At 44.4% G+C, this 14294-nt stretch overlaps 2 protein-coding genes across 6 annotated transcripts in view; one reads left to right on the forward strand and one right to left on the reverse strand.

The window, feature by feature from the left end:
- The window catches only part of CUNH1orf74 (chromosome unknown C1orf74 homolog), a 109607-nt gene that overhangs the window by 42792 nt on the left and 52521 nt on the right, over positions 1-14294 (reverse strand). The gene's annotated exons all lie outside the window — the stretch shown is intronic.
- Positions 1-14294, forward strand: part of Hsd11b1 (hydroxysteroid 11-beta dehydrogenase 1) — a 42766-nt gene that overhangs the window by 24502 nt on the left and 3970 nt on the right. The window lies entirely within an intron of this gene.

A 14294-nucleotide genomic window follows, 5' to 3' on the forward strand; every position in this document is an offset into this window, starting at 1 on the left:
TTTTTGCATCTATGTCCATTAGTGAGATTGGCCTATAGTTCTCTTTTTCAGTTGGGTCTTTCTCTGCTTTGGGGATCAAGGTGATGCTTGCTTCCAGGAATGAATTTGGGAGTACTGCTTCCCTTTCAATTTCATTGAAGAGTTTAAACAGTAGTGGCAGCAGTTCCTCTCTAAATGTCTTGTAGAATTCAGCAGTGAAGCCATCAAGGCCTGGGCTTTTCTTACTTGATAAGTTTTTAATTACATTTTCAATTTCATTGCTTGATATTGGGTTGTTCAGAATTTTTAGGTCTTCTTCGTTCAACTTTGGTAATTCATATGTATCTAGGAATCTGTCCATTTCTTCTGTGTTGTCCATCTTATTGGCGTATAGGTTCTGGAAGTAGGTATTGATGATCCTCTGGATTTCTTCTGGGTCTGTTGTACTTTCACCCTTTTCATTCCTAATTGCATGGATTTGGGCCTTTTCTTTCCTTTTTCTGACAAGGTTGGCTAAGGGTTTGTCATTTTGTTGATTCTTTCAAAGAACCAACTCTTGGCTTCATTGATTTTTTATATAGTTCTCTTAGTCTCCATTGCATTGATTTCTCCTCTGATCTTTATAATTTCTTCCCTTGTATGAGCTCTGGGGTTGTCCTGTTCTTCTTTTTCTAGAAGCTTGAGGTTTAGCATCAGGTTGTTTAATTGGGCTCCTTCTGTTTTCCTAATATGCGTATTCACTGCTATGAATTTCCCTCGTAAGACTGCTTTCATTGTGTCCCACAGATTCCGAAATGCTGTACTGTCATTGTCATTTAATTGAAGGAACTGTCTGATTTCTTCTTTAATTTCCTCTGTGACCCATTGGTTATTCAGAAGTGTGTTGTTCAATTTCCACATGTTTATGAAATTTTTTGAGTTTCTTTTGCTATGGATCTCCAATTTCATCACACTGTGGTCTGATAATATACTGGAGATAACTTCAATTTCTTTGCACTTACTTAAACATGTTCTATGTGTTGACTATGTGGTCTATTTTTGAGAATGACCCATGTGCAGCTAAGAAGAATGTGTATTCTGATTTTTGGGGGTGGAAGACTCTGTAAACCTCTGTTAAGTTCATTTGTTCAAGAGTTCGATTGAGTTCTAGTATTTCATTATTTATTTTTTGTCTAGCTGATCTATCTATTTGTGACAGTGGGGTGTTGAGGTCCCCCACTACAATTGTATTAGTGCATACATGACTTTTCATGTCCATTAGTATTTGTTTTATATAGCTGGACACACTAGTGTTTGGTGCATAGATATTTATGACTGTCATCTCTTCCTCTTGGATTCTTCCCTTTACAAGGATGTAGTGTCCTTCTTTGTCTCTCTTAATCAGTGTTGGTTTGAAATCTACTTGATCTGCCAAGAGGATAGCTACTCCTGCTTTTTTTCAGGTTCCCGTCACATGGAGTATTGTTTTCCACCCTTTAACTTTCAGTCTATGAGTTTCCTTTTGAATGAAGTGTGTTTCTTGTATGCAGCATATTGTTGGATTTTGCTTCTTGACCCATTCTGCCAGTCTGTTTCTTTTGATTGGTGAATTGAGACCATTAACATTGATGGTTATAACTGAAACGTACTGACTTGTCATTGCCATGACTTTTTCTTTTTGTTGGGTTCTCCCCCTTTACATTTAATTTCTTGTTGTGCCAGATGGGTTCATTCTGCTTTGCTTCCTGGGGTTGTGATCCTCAATGTCTGTTCCTAGGCTATTGTGTAAAATTCTTTGGAGTGCTGGTTTGGTATTCACGAAGTTCCTAAGGTGCTCTTTGTCATGAAAGTATCTTATTTCTCCATCAGTTTTGAAAGATAGTTTTGCAGGGTACATCAATCTGGGTTGGAGGCTGTTTTCTTTTAGGGCTTGGAATATGTCACTCCAAGCTCTTCTTGCCTTGATGGTTTGTGTTGAGAAGTCTGCTGTGATTCTGATGGGCTTTCCTTTGTATGTGATTTGTTTCTTTTCTCTAACTGCTTGTAGAACTTTGTTCTTCTGTTGAGTTTCTGGAATCTTAACAATTATATGCCTATGTGTAGATTTTTTTTGATCAAGGCTATTTGGAGTCCTATATGCCTCACTTATCTGTATGTCAAGCTCTTTTCCCCTGCTTGGGAAGTTTTCTGCCATTATTTCTGTGAAGAGATTTTTTTATATCATCTGCACTCTCTCCTGTTTCTTCAATGACTCCAATCAGTCTTATGTTATTCTTCTTTGCATCAGCTAGCAGCTGCTGGATTGATTCCTCATGTTCCCTTATAATTTTGAAGCAATTTTTCTTTTCCTGGTCACTAATTGCAATCTTATCTTCTATATCTGAAATTCTGTCCTCACATTGGCTCATTCTGCTGTGTAGACTTTCAATGGAGTTTTTCATGTCCTGGAAATCTGCATCTGTTTTATGGATTCCATTTGTTTCCTATGTTGGGATTCCATCATGTTCCTGAGCTCCTCTCTAGATTTATTAATCATGTCTTCCACTAGGGGCACAATTTCTCCTGTTTTCTGAGAAATTATTTCTGATTTCATTTTTTCCAGATCCCCTTTTGTTGCCAGTTCAGTGGGTCCAGGTGGTTGAGTATCAGAGTGTTCCATCTCATTTCCCTTTGGGGTTGCTGTAGGTGATCTGGAAGTCTGGTTTTGAGACTTATTTACGTGTTTTCTCATTTCAACTGGGGGAGGGCTGTTGGCGCCTGCACGGATTACGTCCTCTGAGCTGGGAGAGGTGGGACAGGGGCCGGGATCACCAGGAGGGATGGTGGCCCAAAAGCCCTTTCCTGCGGGCTGGGAGCAGCGGGAGGGATGGTGGCCGGGAAGCCCCTTCTTCTGGTCCAGGAGCAGTGGGATGGCAGCTCAGAAGCCCCTACCTCTGGGCCGGGAGCAGCGGGACTCAGTACCATGGTCTGGTGGTCTGGTGTCTTCTGTGTCTTTGTAGTGTGGAACCAGGTGGCTGTACAGAGGAGCGGGGGGGGGGGGGGGGGGGCGCGGGGCTGTCCAGTGGATTTTTGCCGGGGCGCTGGCTGATTCTGCATGTTCCGCACGACTCGGGACCTCTGTAGGGTGTCCGCAGACCTGCCTGTCTGCAGCGGGCTGATTCGGGCTGATTCAGCGTGTTCCGCGCCACTCGGGACCACAGAAAAGACAGTGTTAGATCAGAAATGGGGCAGATATGTCTGGATCCCTTGCACATCCTTTTCTACATATTGCGAATAGTGACAGCACACAGAGAAATGTACTGACTCAGAGCAGCCTTGTGAAATCTGATATGAATGAAGCAAACATTGTTTATATCAGAATGACTCAAATCTCATTCTAAACCAAGGACCTTAAGCAAACAAAAAAAGGAAAATACCCACAAGCAGATGAACCTCTGTTGTCTTTTGGTACCAAGAATATGAAAATAGATTGCCAATTTTACACCCAGCAGTAAACTAAAGGCAAAAGAAATTCCCACATCCCTTGAGATAGATGTAAAACAAAAAACCAAAGTATCAGTTACAGCAACTAAAGTGATAAATGCATGTTAGTGCTATCTTAATCTTATTTGATACTGATAAGAGCTTATCAGAAGATCAAGAAAGTGCCCCATCAAAAGTTGCAAAATAGGCGTCACTGACTTGGAAAACACTCTTTAAAAAAACACAAAGATACATTATCAGATGACACTGCACAGAGGGAATGTGGCTTGAAAAGTGTTGTGACAAATACAGATAATGCGTGACTTTGAAAAATATGTCTATATAAGTCTAAAGGAACTTTCCAACAAGCATAAGATAAAAATCCCAAAGGATGAGACTCGCGTTATCAATCTACTGGCTGGCTTTCTGTTTCTTGGTACACAAAACAGCAAGGTGTCTTTCAGCGGTCAGCCTGCAGTTGATGCTGTACAGCATTTCATCCCTAGTCACTAAGCAGTGCATTCCTCAGAGGGGGCGCTGCACATTCATTGCTGGTTCCCCAGCACTAGCAAACTGGGTAGATAATCAGCACATTCCTCTCGAATAAGCAGGGGGTTCAATGGCTTGCTAGTACTTAGATTTCTGACTTTGTGTCTCTCCTTAGACCATGATGGTGAGCACAGTCACATTTCCCTCGGTGCTCTCTTTCTGTCCCTCCCCAGGCTTCTGTGCCAGGGCTTCTCAATGGGGACACAACAGGCCTTGGGGGTAGGACAATTCTTCACTGTGTGGAACTGTGTGACGCACTGCAGAACATTTAGCAACCTAGACCCTAAATAATTGAAGCTAGAGGCCAATCAGAGAGTGACGCCTTCATGGAGGAGGGACAGTGGCACAAGAGCAGGACAGGGCAGGTGTGTGTCCTCGAGTGGCAGCGGCAGCTGGCCTTGCAATACTGGAGACAGAGTGAGAGGAGGAGGCCTCTGCACGAGGGGCAGCAGTGGTGGCCTGGGATGAATTCAGAGCCTGAGGAAGCCGAGAGGTCAGAGAGGAGACCACGCAGGGGCAGGTACACATGGCATGAGGGGAGCACTGTCAGCCCGGCCACATGCGCAGGCAAATGAAGAATGACCAGACACAGGGCCATTAACCAAGGAAGCCATGCGCACTGCGCACCACGGAAGCCGGCTTCTGCTACTGGTGTCACAAGTGTGACAGGGAGGAAGTGAGCAAGAACCCCGGGGCGGTGTGCTGCAGTCAGAGGTGTGCGTGTGAATTCACACCTAGTGAACATGGGAGGCTCCAGAAATGGACATTTGTGTCTGTGCATCCATGCACATATTTCCCTCCCTTGGTCCACTGAGAGGGCCTGGGACGTGCTCAACTCCCAGATCTTGTTTTCTAAATATCATTTTCCACTAAAAGAAACCAACACTCCTTGAAAAAATGATTCCAGGGCAATGGAAGGAACTGTATAAAATGAGCCTGAAAATCTTGTTTGGTCAGGAAAGAATTGCTCAAACAACACGGCTGTAGATATAACTCAGCCGTGCAGCACCTGCATGGCAACCATGAGGCCCTGGGTTTGACCCTGGGTAATAAGACAATAATAATAATAATAATAACAATAGTAATAATTATAGGCACATGTCACCAGGACATAGACACTAACCTTAAAGGATCCCACTAGCCTAGTCTGGGACTACTGGAGAATTAAAAGAACAAAGACAATAACAGATTATAATCCATTACATGCAATAAGAAAGCAAGTTCATGATATAAAGAATGAATAAATAAACAGGAAGAGAAGTCTTTCCCACACAATGGAAAGTCAAATGATAAATACAGAAAACATAATGATATTGGAAAATCACCAATTAGCAATTATCATAATAGCAAGTCAGCCAGGACACATTGATGGTTGCTAAAACCAGTGAGTAAAATTAAAGAGAGCATTTTCATAGTCTCAAAGTACCACCCTATGCAACAACAAAAAAGCAAACAACCTAATTCAAAAATGGACAAAGGACTTGAGTAGACATTTCCCCAAAGACCACACACAAAGTCTAATAAACGTGTAAAAAGATGCTCAACAGACCTAGTCATTAAGGAAATACAAATGCAAACTACAATGAGATATCTATTCGCATCTATGTAGAATGGTTGTTATCCAAAAAGAAAAGGAGAAAAGAAGAGAAGGACAGCAGAGGGAGAGGAAGAGGAAAAAAGAAGCCAAGTGTGGGTGAAGATGTAAGGAAACTAGAGCCCTGGGTACTGTTATGGGAATGTGAAATGGTACAGCTACTGTGGAAAACTGTACAGAACCTCTCATAAAAGTAAAAATAGAATTAGCCCATTGTGGTGATGCACACCCGTGATCCTGTGATCCTGTGATCCTGTGACCCTGTGATTCTGTGATCCTGTGACCCTGTGATCCTGTGACCCTGTGATCCTGTGATCCCAGCGCCCAAGACACTGAGGTAAGAAGATCACTACTCATTTGAGGTTCCCCGGGGCTACATTGTGAATTCAAGGCCAACTTACACTGTATAGCAAGATCCTGTTTCAAAAACAAATACAAAAAGATTTAGCATATAATCCAGAAATTCATTTCTGTACATAATCTCAAAGCAGAGTCTCAAAGAGCTATTTATTCACCTGTGTTCATAGCAGCATCATTCACAACAGTTAAAACATAAAAGCAACCCAAGCACCCATCGAAAGATGAATGGATAAGTGAAATGTCATGCATAGATACGTACAATGAAGTATTCCATCTTAAAAAAGAAGGAAATCTGTCACATGCTACAACATGGATAAATCTCGGAGACATCATGCAAAGTCAAATAAGCAGTCTCAAAAAGACAAAAACTACGACTGCATCCAGATCAGGGACTTGGAGTAGTCAAATTCAAAGAAAGTAGGATGGTGGCTCAGGAACTGGGGGAGGGAGAGAATGAGTTATTCTTTCATGGGTATAAAGTTCAGTTTTGCAACATGACAAGTGTCGTAGAGATGATGGTGAAAACAGTTGCACAATGATATGAATGTACTTAGGGTCATTGATCTGTATACATAAAAATGGTTAAAATAGTGGGTAAAAAGTGCCACCCTACAAAACAATCACAAAGAGAGGAAAAGAAACTTTACAGTGGGGAAATGTACAGATATCACCTGAGCCAGATGATCCGGTTTAATTAAATCATCAGCAATGGGGTACATTGAAATCACGTATCGCCTGTTGCAATGTGAGGTGACACAGGGTTACCGCTGTGTCCCTGCTCAAGCTGTGTGGCCCAAATCAAACCATGAGGCAACATTAGCCAAATCCAAACTGAAGGACATTCATCAGCGATGTGCTGATAAATACTTAACAACCCACCTCCAGAAGGGAAATTTCTTAAACCAGACTTGTAGCATGTCCTTAGTGTAAATACTCCCATGACAGGCAGAGCCAAATGAGGTCAGCTGGCTTGCAAAATGTGTGAACGTTTAGCAGTCAGCTCTCGTGACCCAGTATGAGTCAGCCCCACCAGATCATCTTGTACAAAATAACTGGCTGTTCTCTTCAACAGTGCCAAGGTCATCGAAGAGAAAGGAAGGCTAGGGAAGTATTTCAGATTGAAAATTGAAGAGTCATGACAACTAAATGCAATACCTGATCCCTGGTTGAATCCTTTAGCTATAAAAAGGATATTTTTGAGACTAGTATCAAAACTTGGAAGGGGTCTACGGATTAGATGACAGAAGTACGTCAATATTACCATAGTAGATTGGATGCTGTGCCGCCAAAAAAGATCCGACACCCTAACTCAATGATCCCATAGATATGTCCTTGTTTAGAGAGAGAGTCTCTACAGGTGACATGAAGTTAAGTATCTTGAGCTCAGTACGGATTGCCTACATGAGCTCTAAATCTAATGACAAGGGTCCTTATAAGAAATAGAGGGAGAGGAGAGGAGGTCATGTGAAGACGAAGACAGAGATTAGAGGCATGTAGCCATGAGGAGTGCTGACAGCAAGGAAGGACTTTCCCCTGGAGCCAGCCTCTGGAGGGAAGGTGACCACCGCAGCTCCTGGACTTCACACTTAGTAACTCAACTATGAGAGAACACATTTCTGTTGTCTTACATCAGCCCATTTGCCATACCTTAGTACCACAGCCCTGAGAAGCCAATGAGCTGCTTCCCTCATGTTGACGGTTGTAATGTGGTGTGGAGGACAGTGTCCCTATGTTGAGAAATTGACACGAAAGTACTCCATGGTAACAGAACAAGAGGTCAGCAGTGGCCTTGGTTACAGCAATTACCCTCAAATGGTTCAGGGGAAAATAGTTTGTCTGTAGTCATCTTTCAACTTTTCTGCAAGTTGGGATTACTTACAAAGAACAAAAGTCCCTGTCCTATGAATCTAGTGACTTGGAGGGGTGTAAGAGTGGACTTGGTAGGGCTTTTCATGGGTTCTTCGGAGATCCCTGCAGAAAGTCCCACCATCACACCTGCTCCCAAAGTTCCTACATGTGAGCAATGCCTACCCTAGCTCAGTCCTCTCAGCTCGGCTTTCTTCCAGGCCAGCCCTCCTGGCCCAGTGCACCCCACATCCCTGGGCAGATGCCCCACACCTACTCCTTCCACAGGACCCACACGTGGTCTCTAGGCACCTTGCCATTGTGGACATGACTGCTCCCACAATGCACTCATCCTTGTTCTCAGGTGGGACAGGCAGCTCCACCCTGCTTCTGGCTTTGAGGTTTTCAGCCATAAGTGAGATACAAGCCCTGGAACTCTAGGGCACAGGCGTAACATCCTCCCAATGACGTCCTCGAAGCCCCTCTCCTGTGGCTGACAGTGACGGAGATGCAGCTGTCTTCCCCGAGCCTTGCTAGGCAAATGACAGGACACTGCCAGTTCATAATGCTGGGAGAACTGGTTTGGGCCCAGCCTTCAACTGCAGAATTTCTTCAAGTCTATCATTTTATTCGTACCGTAGAAGACGTGCTGATACTCCAAGACAACAGGAGGACCCAATTTCACATCCTGTTACACAGCCTCCGGACTTGCACAAAAATCACTTTGGGAAATTTGGAAACAAGTCTTATCTGACTTATCTCCAAAGCAGTTCGAATTGTTTCAACACCATATTCTCCTTCTGCATTATTAGCCAAAACGTTCTGCTGGGTTCCCTCCAGCAATGCTAAATGCTCTTGCTCAGTCTTTTAGGCTCCTCATCATCCAATCCAGCCTTGCTAGGTGATTTCCATAGGATTCTTCCAGCCAAAACCTTCTTCTCTGCTCACTCCACAGACTTCCGGTCACTCCCATCCCTTCCCATGGTTTCAATCATTATTGGAGCATGAGCTGTCTCAATCCTTCTGATGACACCTCAGGTCCTTCAGGGCCTGGAGAGGACAAATTTATCTTTAGAAGCCAATTCAACCCCAAAATTATAGAATTGAAGCCACGGGTAAAGATTTTTAGGAAGAGCTATGGAGGGAAGCGGGTGCTTTTCTCCCACTGGCTGACCTCGAGGCGCTTCTGGCACTGAAGCCGTGAAGCACGCTGGCCTTCAGATTGAGGCTCAATCAGTAAAGATGTGGCTTACTTGCCTGGGTCGCTCCAAAAGTCTGAAGGGAGCCTTTCAGTCCTGTGCACTTTCTTCTGAGCTTCATTTAAAGCCGTGGAAAATCTGCCTTTGAAATGGAAATCACTTCAAAATCTCAGCAAGGAGGGTGAGAGGGGATGAACAAAAGCTCCAAGGCCTCCCTCTGACCCCTGCTGCACAGTAACGAGCCCAGTGCACAGTCTGGCAGCTCTGCGGCTCTTGCTGTTTCTCCAGTGGCTAAGACCCAGCGTTTCTGGGACAGAGCTAATTGCAAACATTCTGTCCTATTTATCACCATGTCTGCACTCATACGTGTCAGACTGCTTGTCTCATATTTTGCTTCAGAAAATACAGCTACCATAGCCTGTTTCTTTGTGGTCTAAAACTTCCCAGAAGAAAAATCCAGGGGCCATATGTCTGTTCTGCTGAGGTGGCTCCATTTACCACACCTAAACCAAAACTTGACCTTGGGCAAATCCACTTAGGCTTTGAATCCCCTCACTTTTACGATCACTTCCTGTGTATCTGAACAGGACTCTCATTCATTCATTTTGTCTAATGAAGCTCCTGTTCTGCCACAGTTTTCTCCACTGGTAGCGGGACAACTGGACCTCCCGTGTTTTGTGCCCACTGCCCATGCCACGAGAAGCCCCTCCTTCCTGAACTGGCTCTAGGGCAGACAGAAACGCTTTTCTGGTCACTCTAGGATAATCATCACCATCCCTGGCTGATTTCCAGTCTCAACAAGAGTCTCACTTCGATAGTTAAAGCGTCTAGTCACGTGTGATTTAATTTTTAAAAAATCACAGTTCTTTGTGTCAAGCTGGAATACGCTGTTGGAAGGAAACCCAGAGTACGACACGTGTGTGTGTTCAGCCTGTCCTCCCTTCCGCATCTCCTCCTCGTTCACCGGGCTCCTCGAGGCCTGTCTTGGGTCAAAGGAAAGCAGGTAAGGAGAGGTAGGAGATTAGAGGTAAAAAAGGCTGTGCTTGGCTTACAGCCTGCTGGAGGAGCCCGGGGACCCCGCGGCTGAGAGGCGAGCAGAGCGCGTGCTTTCTCCTCACTGCTGCAGGATCGGACCTACTCCCTGCACATGATGCTTTCAGAAGTCCTTTGAGGCCCCTGCTGGACTGTAGTAGCTTTTCCTGTGATTCGGCTGGAGTCACTCAGGGAATTTCCCTCGGGCCCTGAAAATACAGTGCGAATAAAGGGGAGCACACTCACCCCTTGAGCTGTCCTTTGGGACAGGACAAGAAACAGCCCCTGGAGGGAAGGGACAACCCCTGAAGACCAACAGGGTGGTGAGCGAGGCTGGGCCCGGCCTCCCCCTCACTCAGTGGGAGCTCCTTCACACACCGCACAACAGTCTGCACTCGCTGTGAGGCGTCAGCTCTCAGTCTTCCGACAAGTCCCTTGGGCTCCTAAGCTTCTTGTTGTTTGTTGTTCTTGTTGTTGTTAGCAGTACTGGGGATTGAGCCCAGGGCCTTTGCGATGAGTTACATCCTCAGTCCTTTTTCTGTGTTGACATTGAGGTGGGGTCTCCCTAAGTCACGGAGTTGCCTAGACCAGGCTCAAACTTAGGACACACCTGCCTCAGCCTCCCAGGGGCTGGTTTAACTGCCGTGTGCCACCGCACCAGCTCGAAGGGCCCTTTTAAATTTCCTCTCTCAGGGACTGATTTGAGGGAAAGTCCCCAACCCTTGTCAGAAGATCAGTGGGGCCCTGCTGATTTCTCCTCCCTAACTGTCATCCTATCTGGCCTGCTCAGCTTCAACCTCACTCCCTTGGGCTAGTCGAGGGGTCTAAGTGTGGCAAACCTATCCTGGTTTTTGTTTGTTTGTGTTCCTACATCCCATGGAAGTCCACAGGTGGGCTGGAACCTTTCTCCAGTCCATGGAGGCCTTTCCTTGGCTGAACCTGGAGCAGAAGTCTGGTTTTTAACATCCTGATGCACACTGTTTACTCCACGATGACTAGGCCTTTTCACTTAAAGAGTCTTTCTTTTTAAAACCCCAATTTTTTTTTTTTGTACCAGGGATTGAACTCTGGACCTTGCACTTGTGAGGCAGGCGAGGCATGACTGAGCTAAATCCCTAGCCCAGTTTGTTTGGTACCAGGGATCAAACTCTGAAAAAAACCCTGAATTTTGAGAGGAGTTTGTGCTCTTCAGCTTTCTGAGACTTTTAAATATATTTTATAGAGAGCAGAATGCAGTGGTTTCCTCGCATAAACTAATTAGTATTATACAGAAAAATGTGTGAGGATAGTACCTATGAATAGAAAACAGGCTTTAATTAAATGCACCAAGGTTGCTTGGAATGGTAAGAACCTGGGTGATTTTTCTCTTTTTCCTGCTTTTTGACACATTCCAGCTTCCCTTGGGTGAGTCTGGCTGGCTCACAATCCTCATCTGCAGTTATAAAAGCCAAAACTATGGGAAAAAGGAACAGAAAAAAATAAAGCTCTGGAAACTAAGGATTTTCTTTTCATAGTTAATTCTACATAATTAATTTAAGCTGAGCCAAAGTAAGGTCTTTCTTTACCTTAGTGCAAACTCTCAAATGTTCAAATGCAGAAATAATAATATGTTTACCCACAGGAAGCCTCCCTGGGCCCTCCTGGGATCTATCCTAATATATGGCATATACCCCACACCACCTTCTAAAATCCAAAAATCCGTTTTGAATTTTATAACACATCCAGCGCTAAGGGTTTTAGATAAATGGTTTTGTAAAGGAGAAGCATCCCGAACTTGGCTGTTACTCTTCTTGTCCTGCTTGCTCTCACTGCCTGGACAATCCCTGCCCCACCTGCATGCATGCCATCCTGTCTCCCTGTCAGCAAGTGCCCTTCAACCTGCCTCCTCTGGGTCGGCCTCCCTGGCCAGTCCAGGTCCTCCTGAAGAGCCAATGTACACTTGGACATGCATTTTCCCAAGGCATACCAATTTGGGCCTCAAGGAGACTTCCTAACCATGAATTCAGTGGCTGCCATCAGAGCTGCCCGTGAGACTTGCACCTCTTCCAGAGGACTTTCCTCCCTGTCCCTTCTGAGAGTCCTACACCAGGTACAACACTTCATGCTAGCATCCCTCTCTCTCTTGCCTCCTCAAAACCCTCCAGGATAGCTCTTGGCTCCAGAACACAGACTAGCAGAGCTGGGGCAGACAGTGGGCTCGAGTCTGCAGACTGACAGGCTCCACACGTGAGCCTTATGGCACTACATTTAAAGCCACAGAGCAATGCCTGTCACAAAATTTGAGAGATGACATATGGCTATGATGAGTGTTAATGACAGTTGCAGTTATATTACAGTGTACCTCACACATAAACTTCATAAGAAAGACTAATAATTTTTCAATATCTTCATCTAGTCTTAACCCTTGCCTAATAATTCATTTTTTTACCACTTAAAAACACCTTTTAAATGATGCATAAATGCCACAAATTTTTGAGGACGTCTTTAGCTATGCATTACTTCAGCTATGCTCATTTCTAACGGCTCTCCTTTCTTCTTCTTTCCCTTTCTATCTCCCCTGTTATCCCAAAAACCCATTTAAGATCCTTCTTTGTACCTTGAGTCTAACTTAAGGCTTGATGAAGGCAGTGGGATGCACTGGATCCACGAGTGGCATAAAAGTCACTGCTGCAGGAATTCAGACTGACTTCTCACGGTCTTGTGCTTCAGCATCTCTGTTGCCCCAAACATATTAATGCCACAATCAATATCTTATCATCACTGAGGAGACAGAGTAGGCTACCAAAGTGTGCTCGCAAAGATGCCCACCTGGAACCTGTGAATGACCTCAGGTAAACAGGGTCTTTGCGGATGTAATTAAGGCCTCAAGATGAAACCATTCTGGAATATCTGAGTATGCTAAAATCCAATGGCAAGCATCCTCCTAAGAAGAGTAAAAGATACAGACGCAAGAGGAGAGGCCACAGAGGAAGGAACGGCAAAGATGGAGGCAGAGGTTGGAAGGGTGCGCCTAGCCAAGGAACACCAAGGATTGCCATAACTGTGAGAAACTGGAAGAGGCAAAGAAGGATTCTTCCGAGAGCTCTCAGAAGCAACATGGTCTGCCGTGGGTTTGGACTGCCAGCCTCCAGAGCTATGAGAGTAGATTTCTGTTGTCTTAAGCTATCAAGTGTGTGGTAACTTATCACAGCAGCCACAGGAAAGCACGTAGGGAGCCAGCAGTGCTTAGCCTGCCCACCTACGGGTGCCTCACCTGTCTGCTTAAAGGTGAAAATTATACCGCTGTTCATAACTTTTAGCTCTTTTGGGCTTAACTGTCAAACCAGAGAGAACCCTCACCCCCTTGGCAGGACTGGATTTGACACGTGGCTCCTGAAAACAGTCATAGAGAGAACAGTGGCTTTTGCAGAGGAAATGCCACCCAGCACTTGAAAGCATGGGGCACCGTAGCCAGACTGGACCTCTGGTCTTCCCGTTCATTAGCCTTGCAGCTCTGAGCAATGGCTTATCCTTCACACTTCAGAGTGATACATGAGCACTCAAAAAATGTTAGCTCCTATGGAGCTCCAACTTTGGAGGTTATGTCTGCCCCATCTTCGTACCTATTTCTGCAGGATAGTTATCTCTGCTGACTTATCCCTTACCATAGTAGAAACAGACACCCCATTCCCAAGCTTAGATGACCTTTTAGTTCAAAATCCACAACAGCAATTAAAACCCTTGTATCACTTATTTCAATTTCCTGAGAGAGCACATACGTGTTAAGCTAGTGTGCACACTAGCTATCACCACATTAACCTTCTAAAGCTAGAAAACAGTCTCTCTGAAGTAGGTGTACGTAGGAGGGCAATGAATACACCCTGGCTTTTTAATTTTTATATATTCAAATGTACTTATATCTTGCTTCATAGTGTACATCTCTGATTTCATATTTTAAAAGTATCTCTTACTTTAAGATGATAAATTTCCTCATATCTTTGTCTGTGTGTGTGAGAGAGAGAGTCTTCAGCCTCTCAAGTGCTGGGGTTACAGGTATGCATCACCACGTCTGACTCTTATTACTTTACTCTATAATGTAACTGAGATTTATTTATTAGAATGGCATTTTTCTTTTCTCAAGAACTAGCTATTTGTCCTCAAATGGCTTTTTGAATGACTCATATTTTTCTCACCAATTTGAATACTCACACTGCTAACAATTATAGCATTCCCGGAACGCTTTCTATGTGCCAGAGCTTGTGTTAAGTGTATTACATGAATTATTTCAGTTTGGTAATATTATTGTTCACATATCA

The sequence above is a fragment of the Heterocephalus glaber genome, unplaced genomic scaffold (assembly GCF_053883595.1).
Source record: "Heterocephalus glaber isolate CG9 unplaced genomic scaffold, H.glaber_assembly_v1.0 deba00001600, whole genome shotgun sequence".
In the NCBI taxonomy this organism is placed as follows: domain Eukaryota; kingdom Metazoa; phylum Chordata; class Mammalia; order Rodentia; family Bathyergidae; genus Heterocephalus; species Heterocephalus glaber.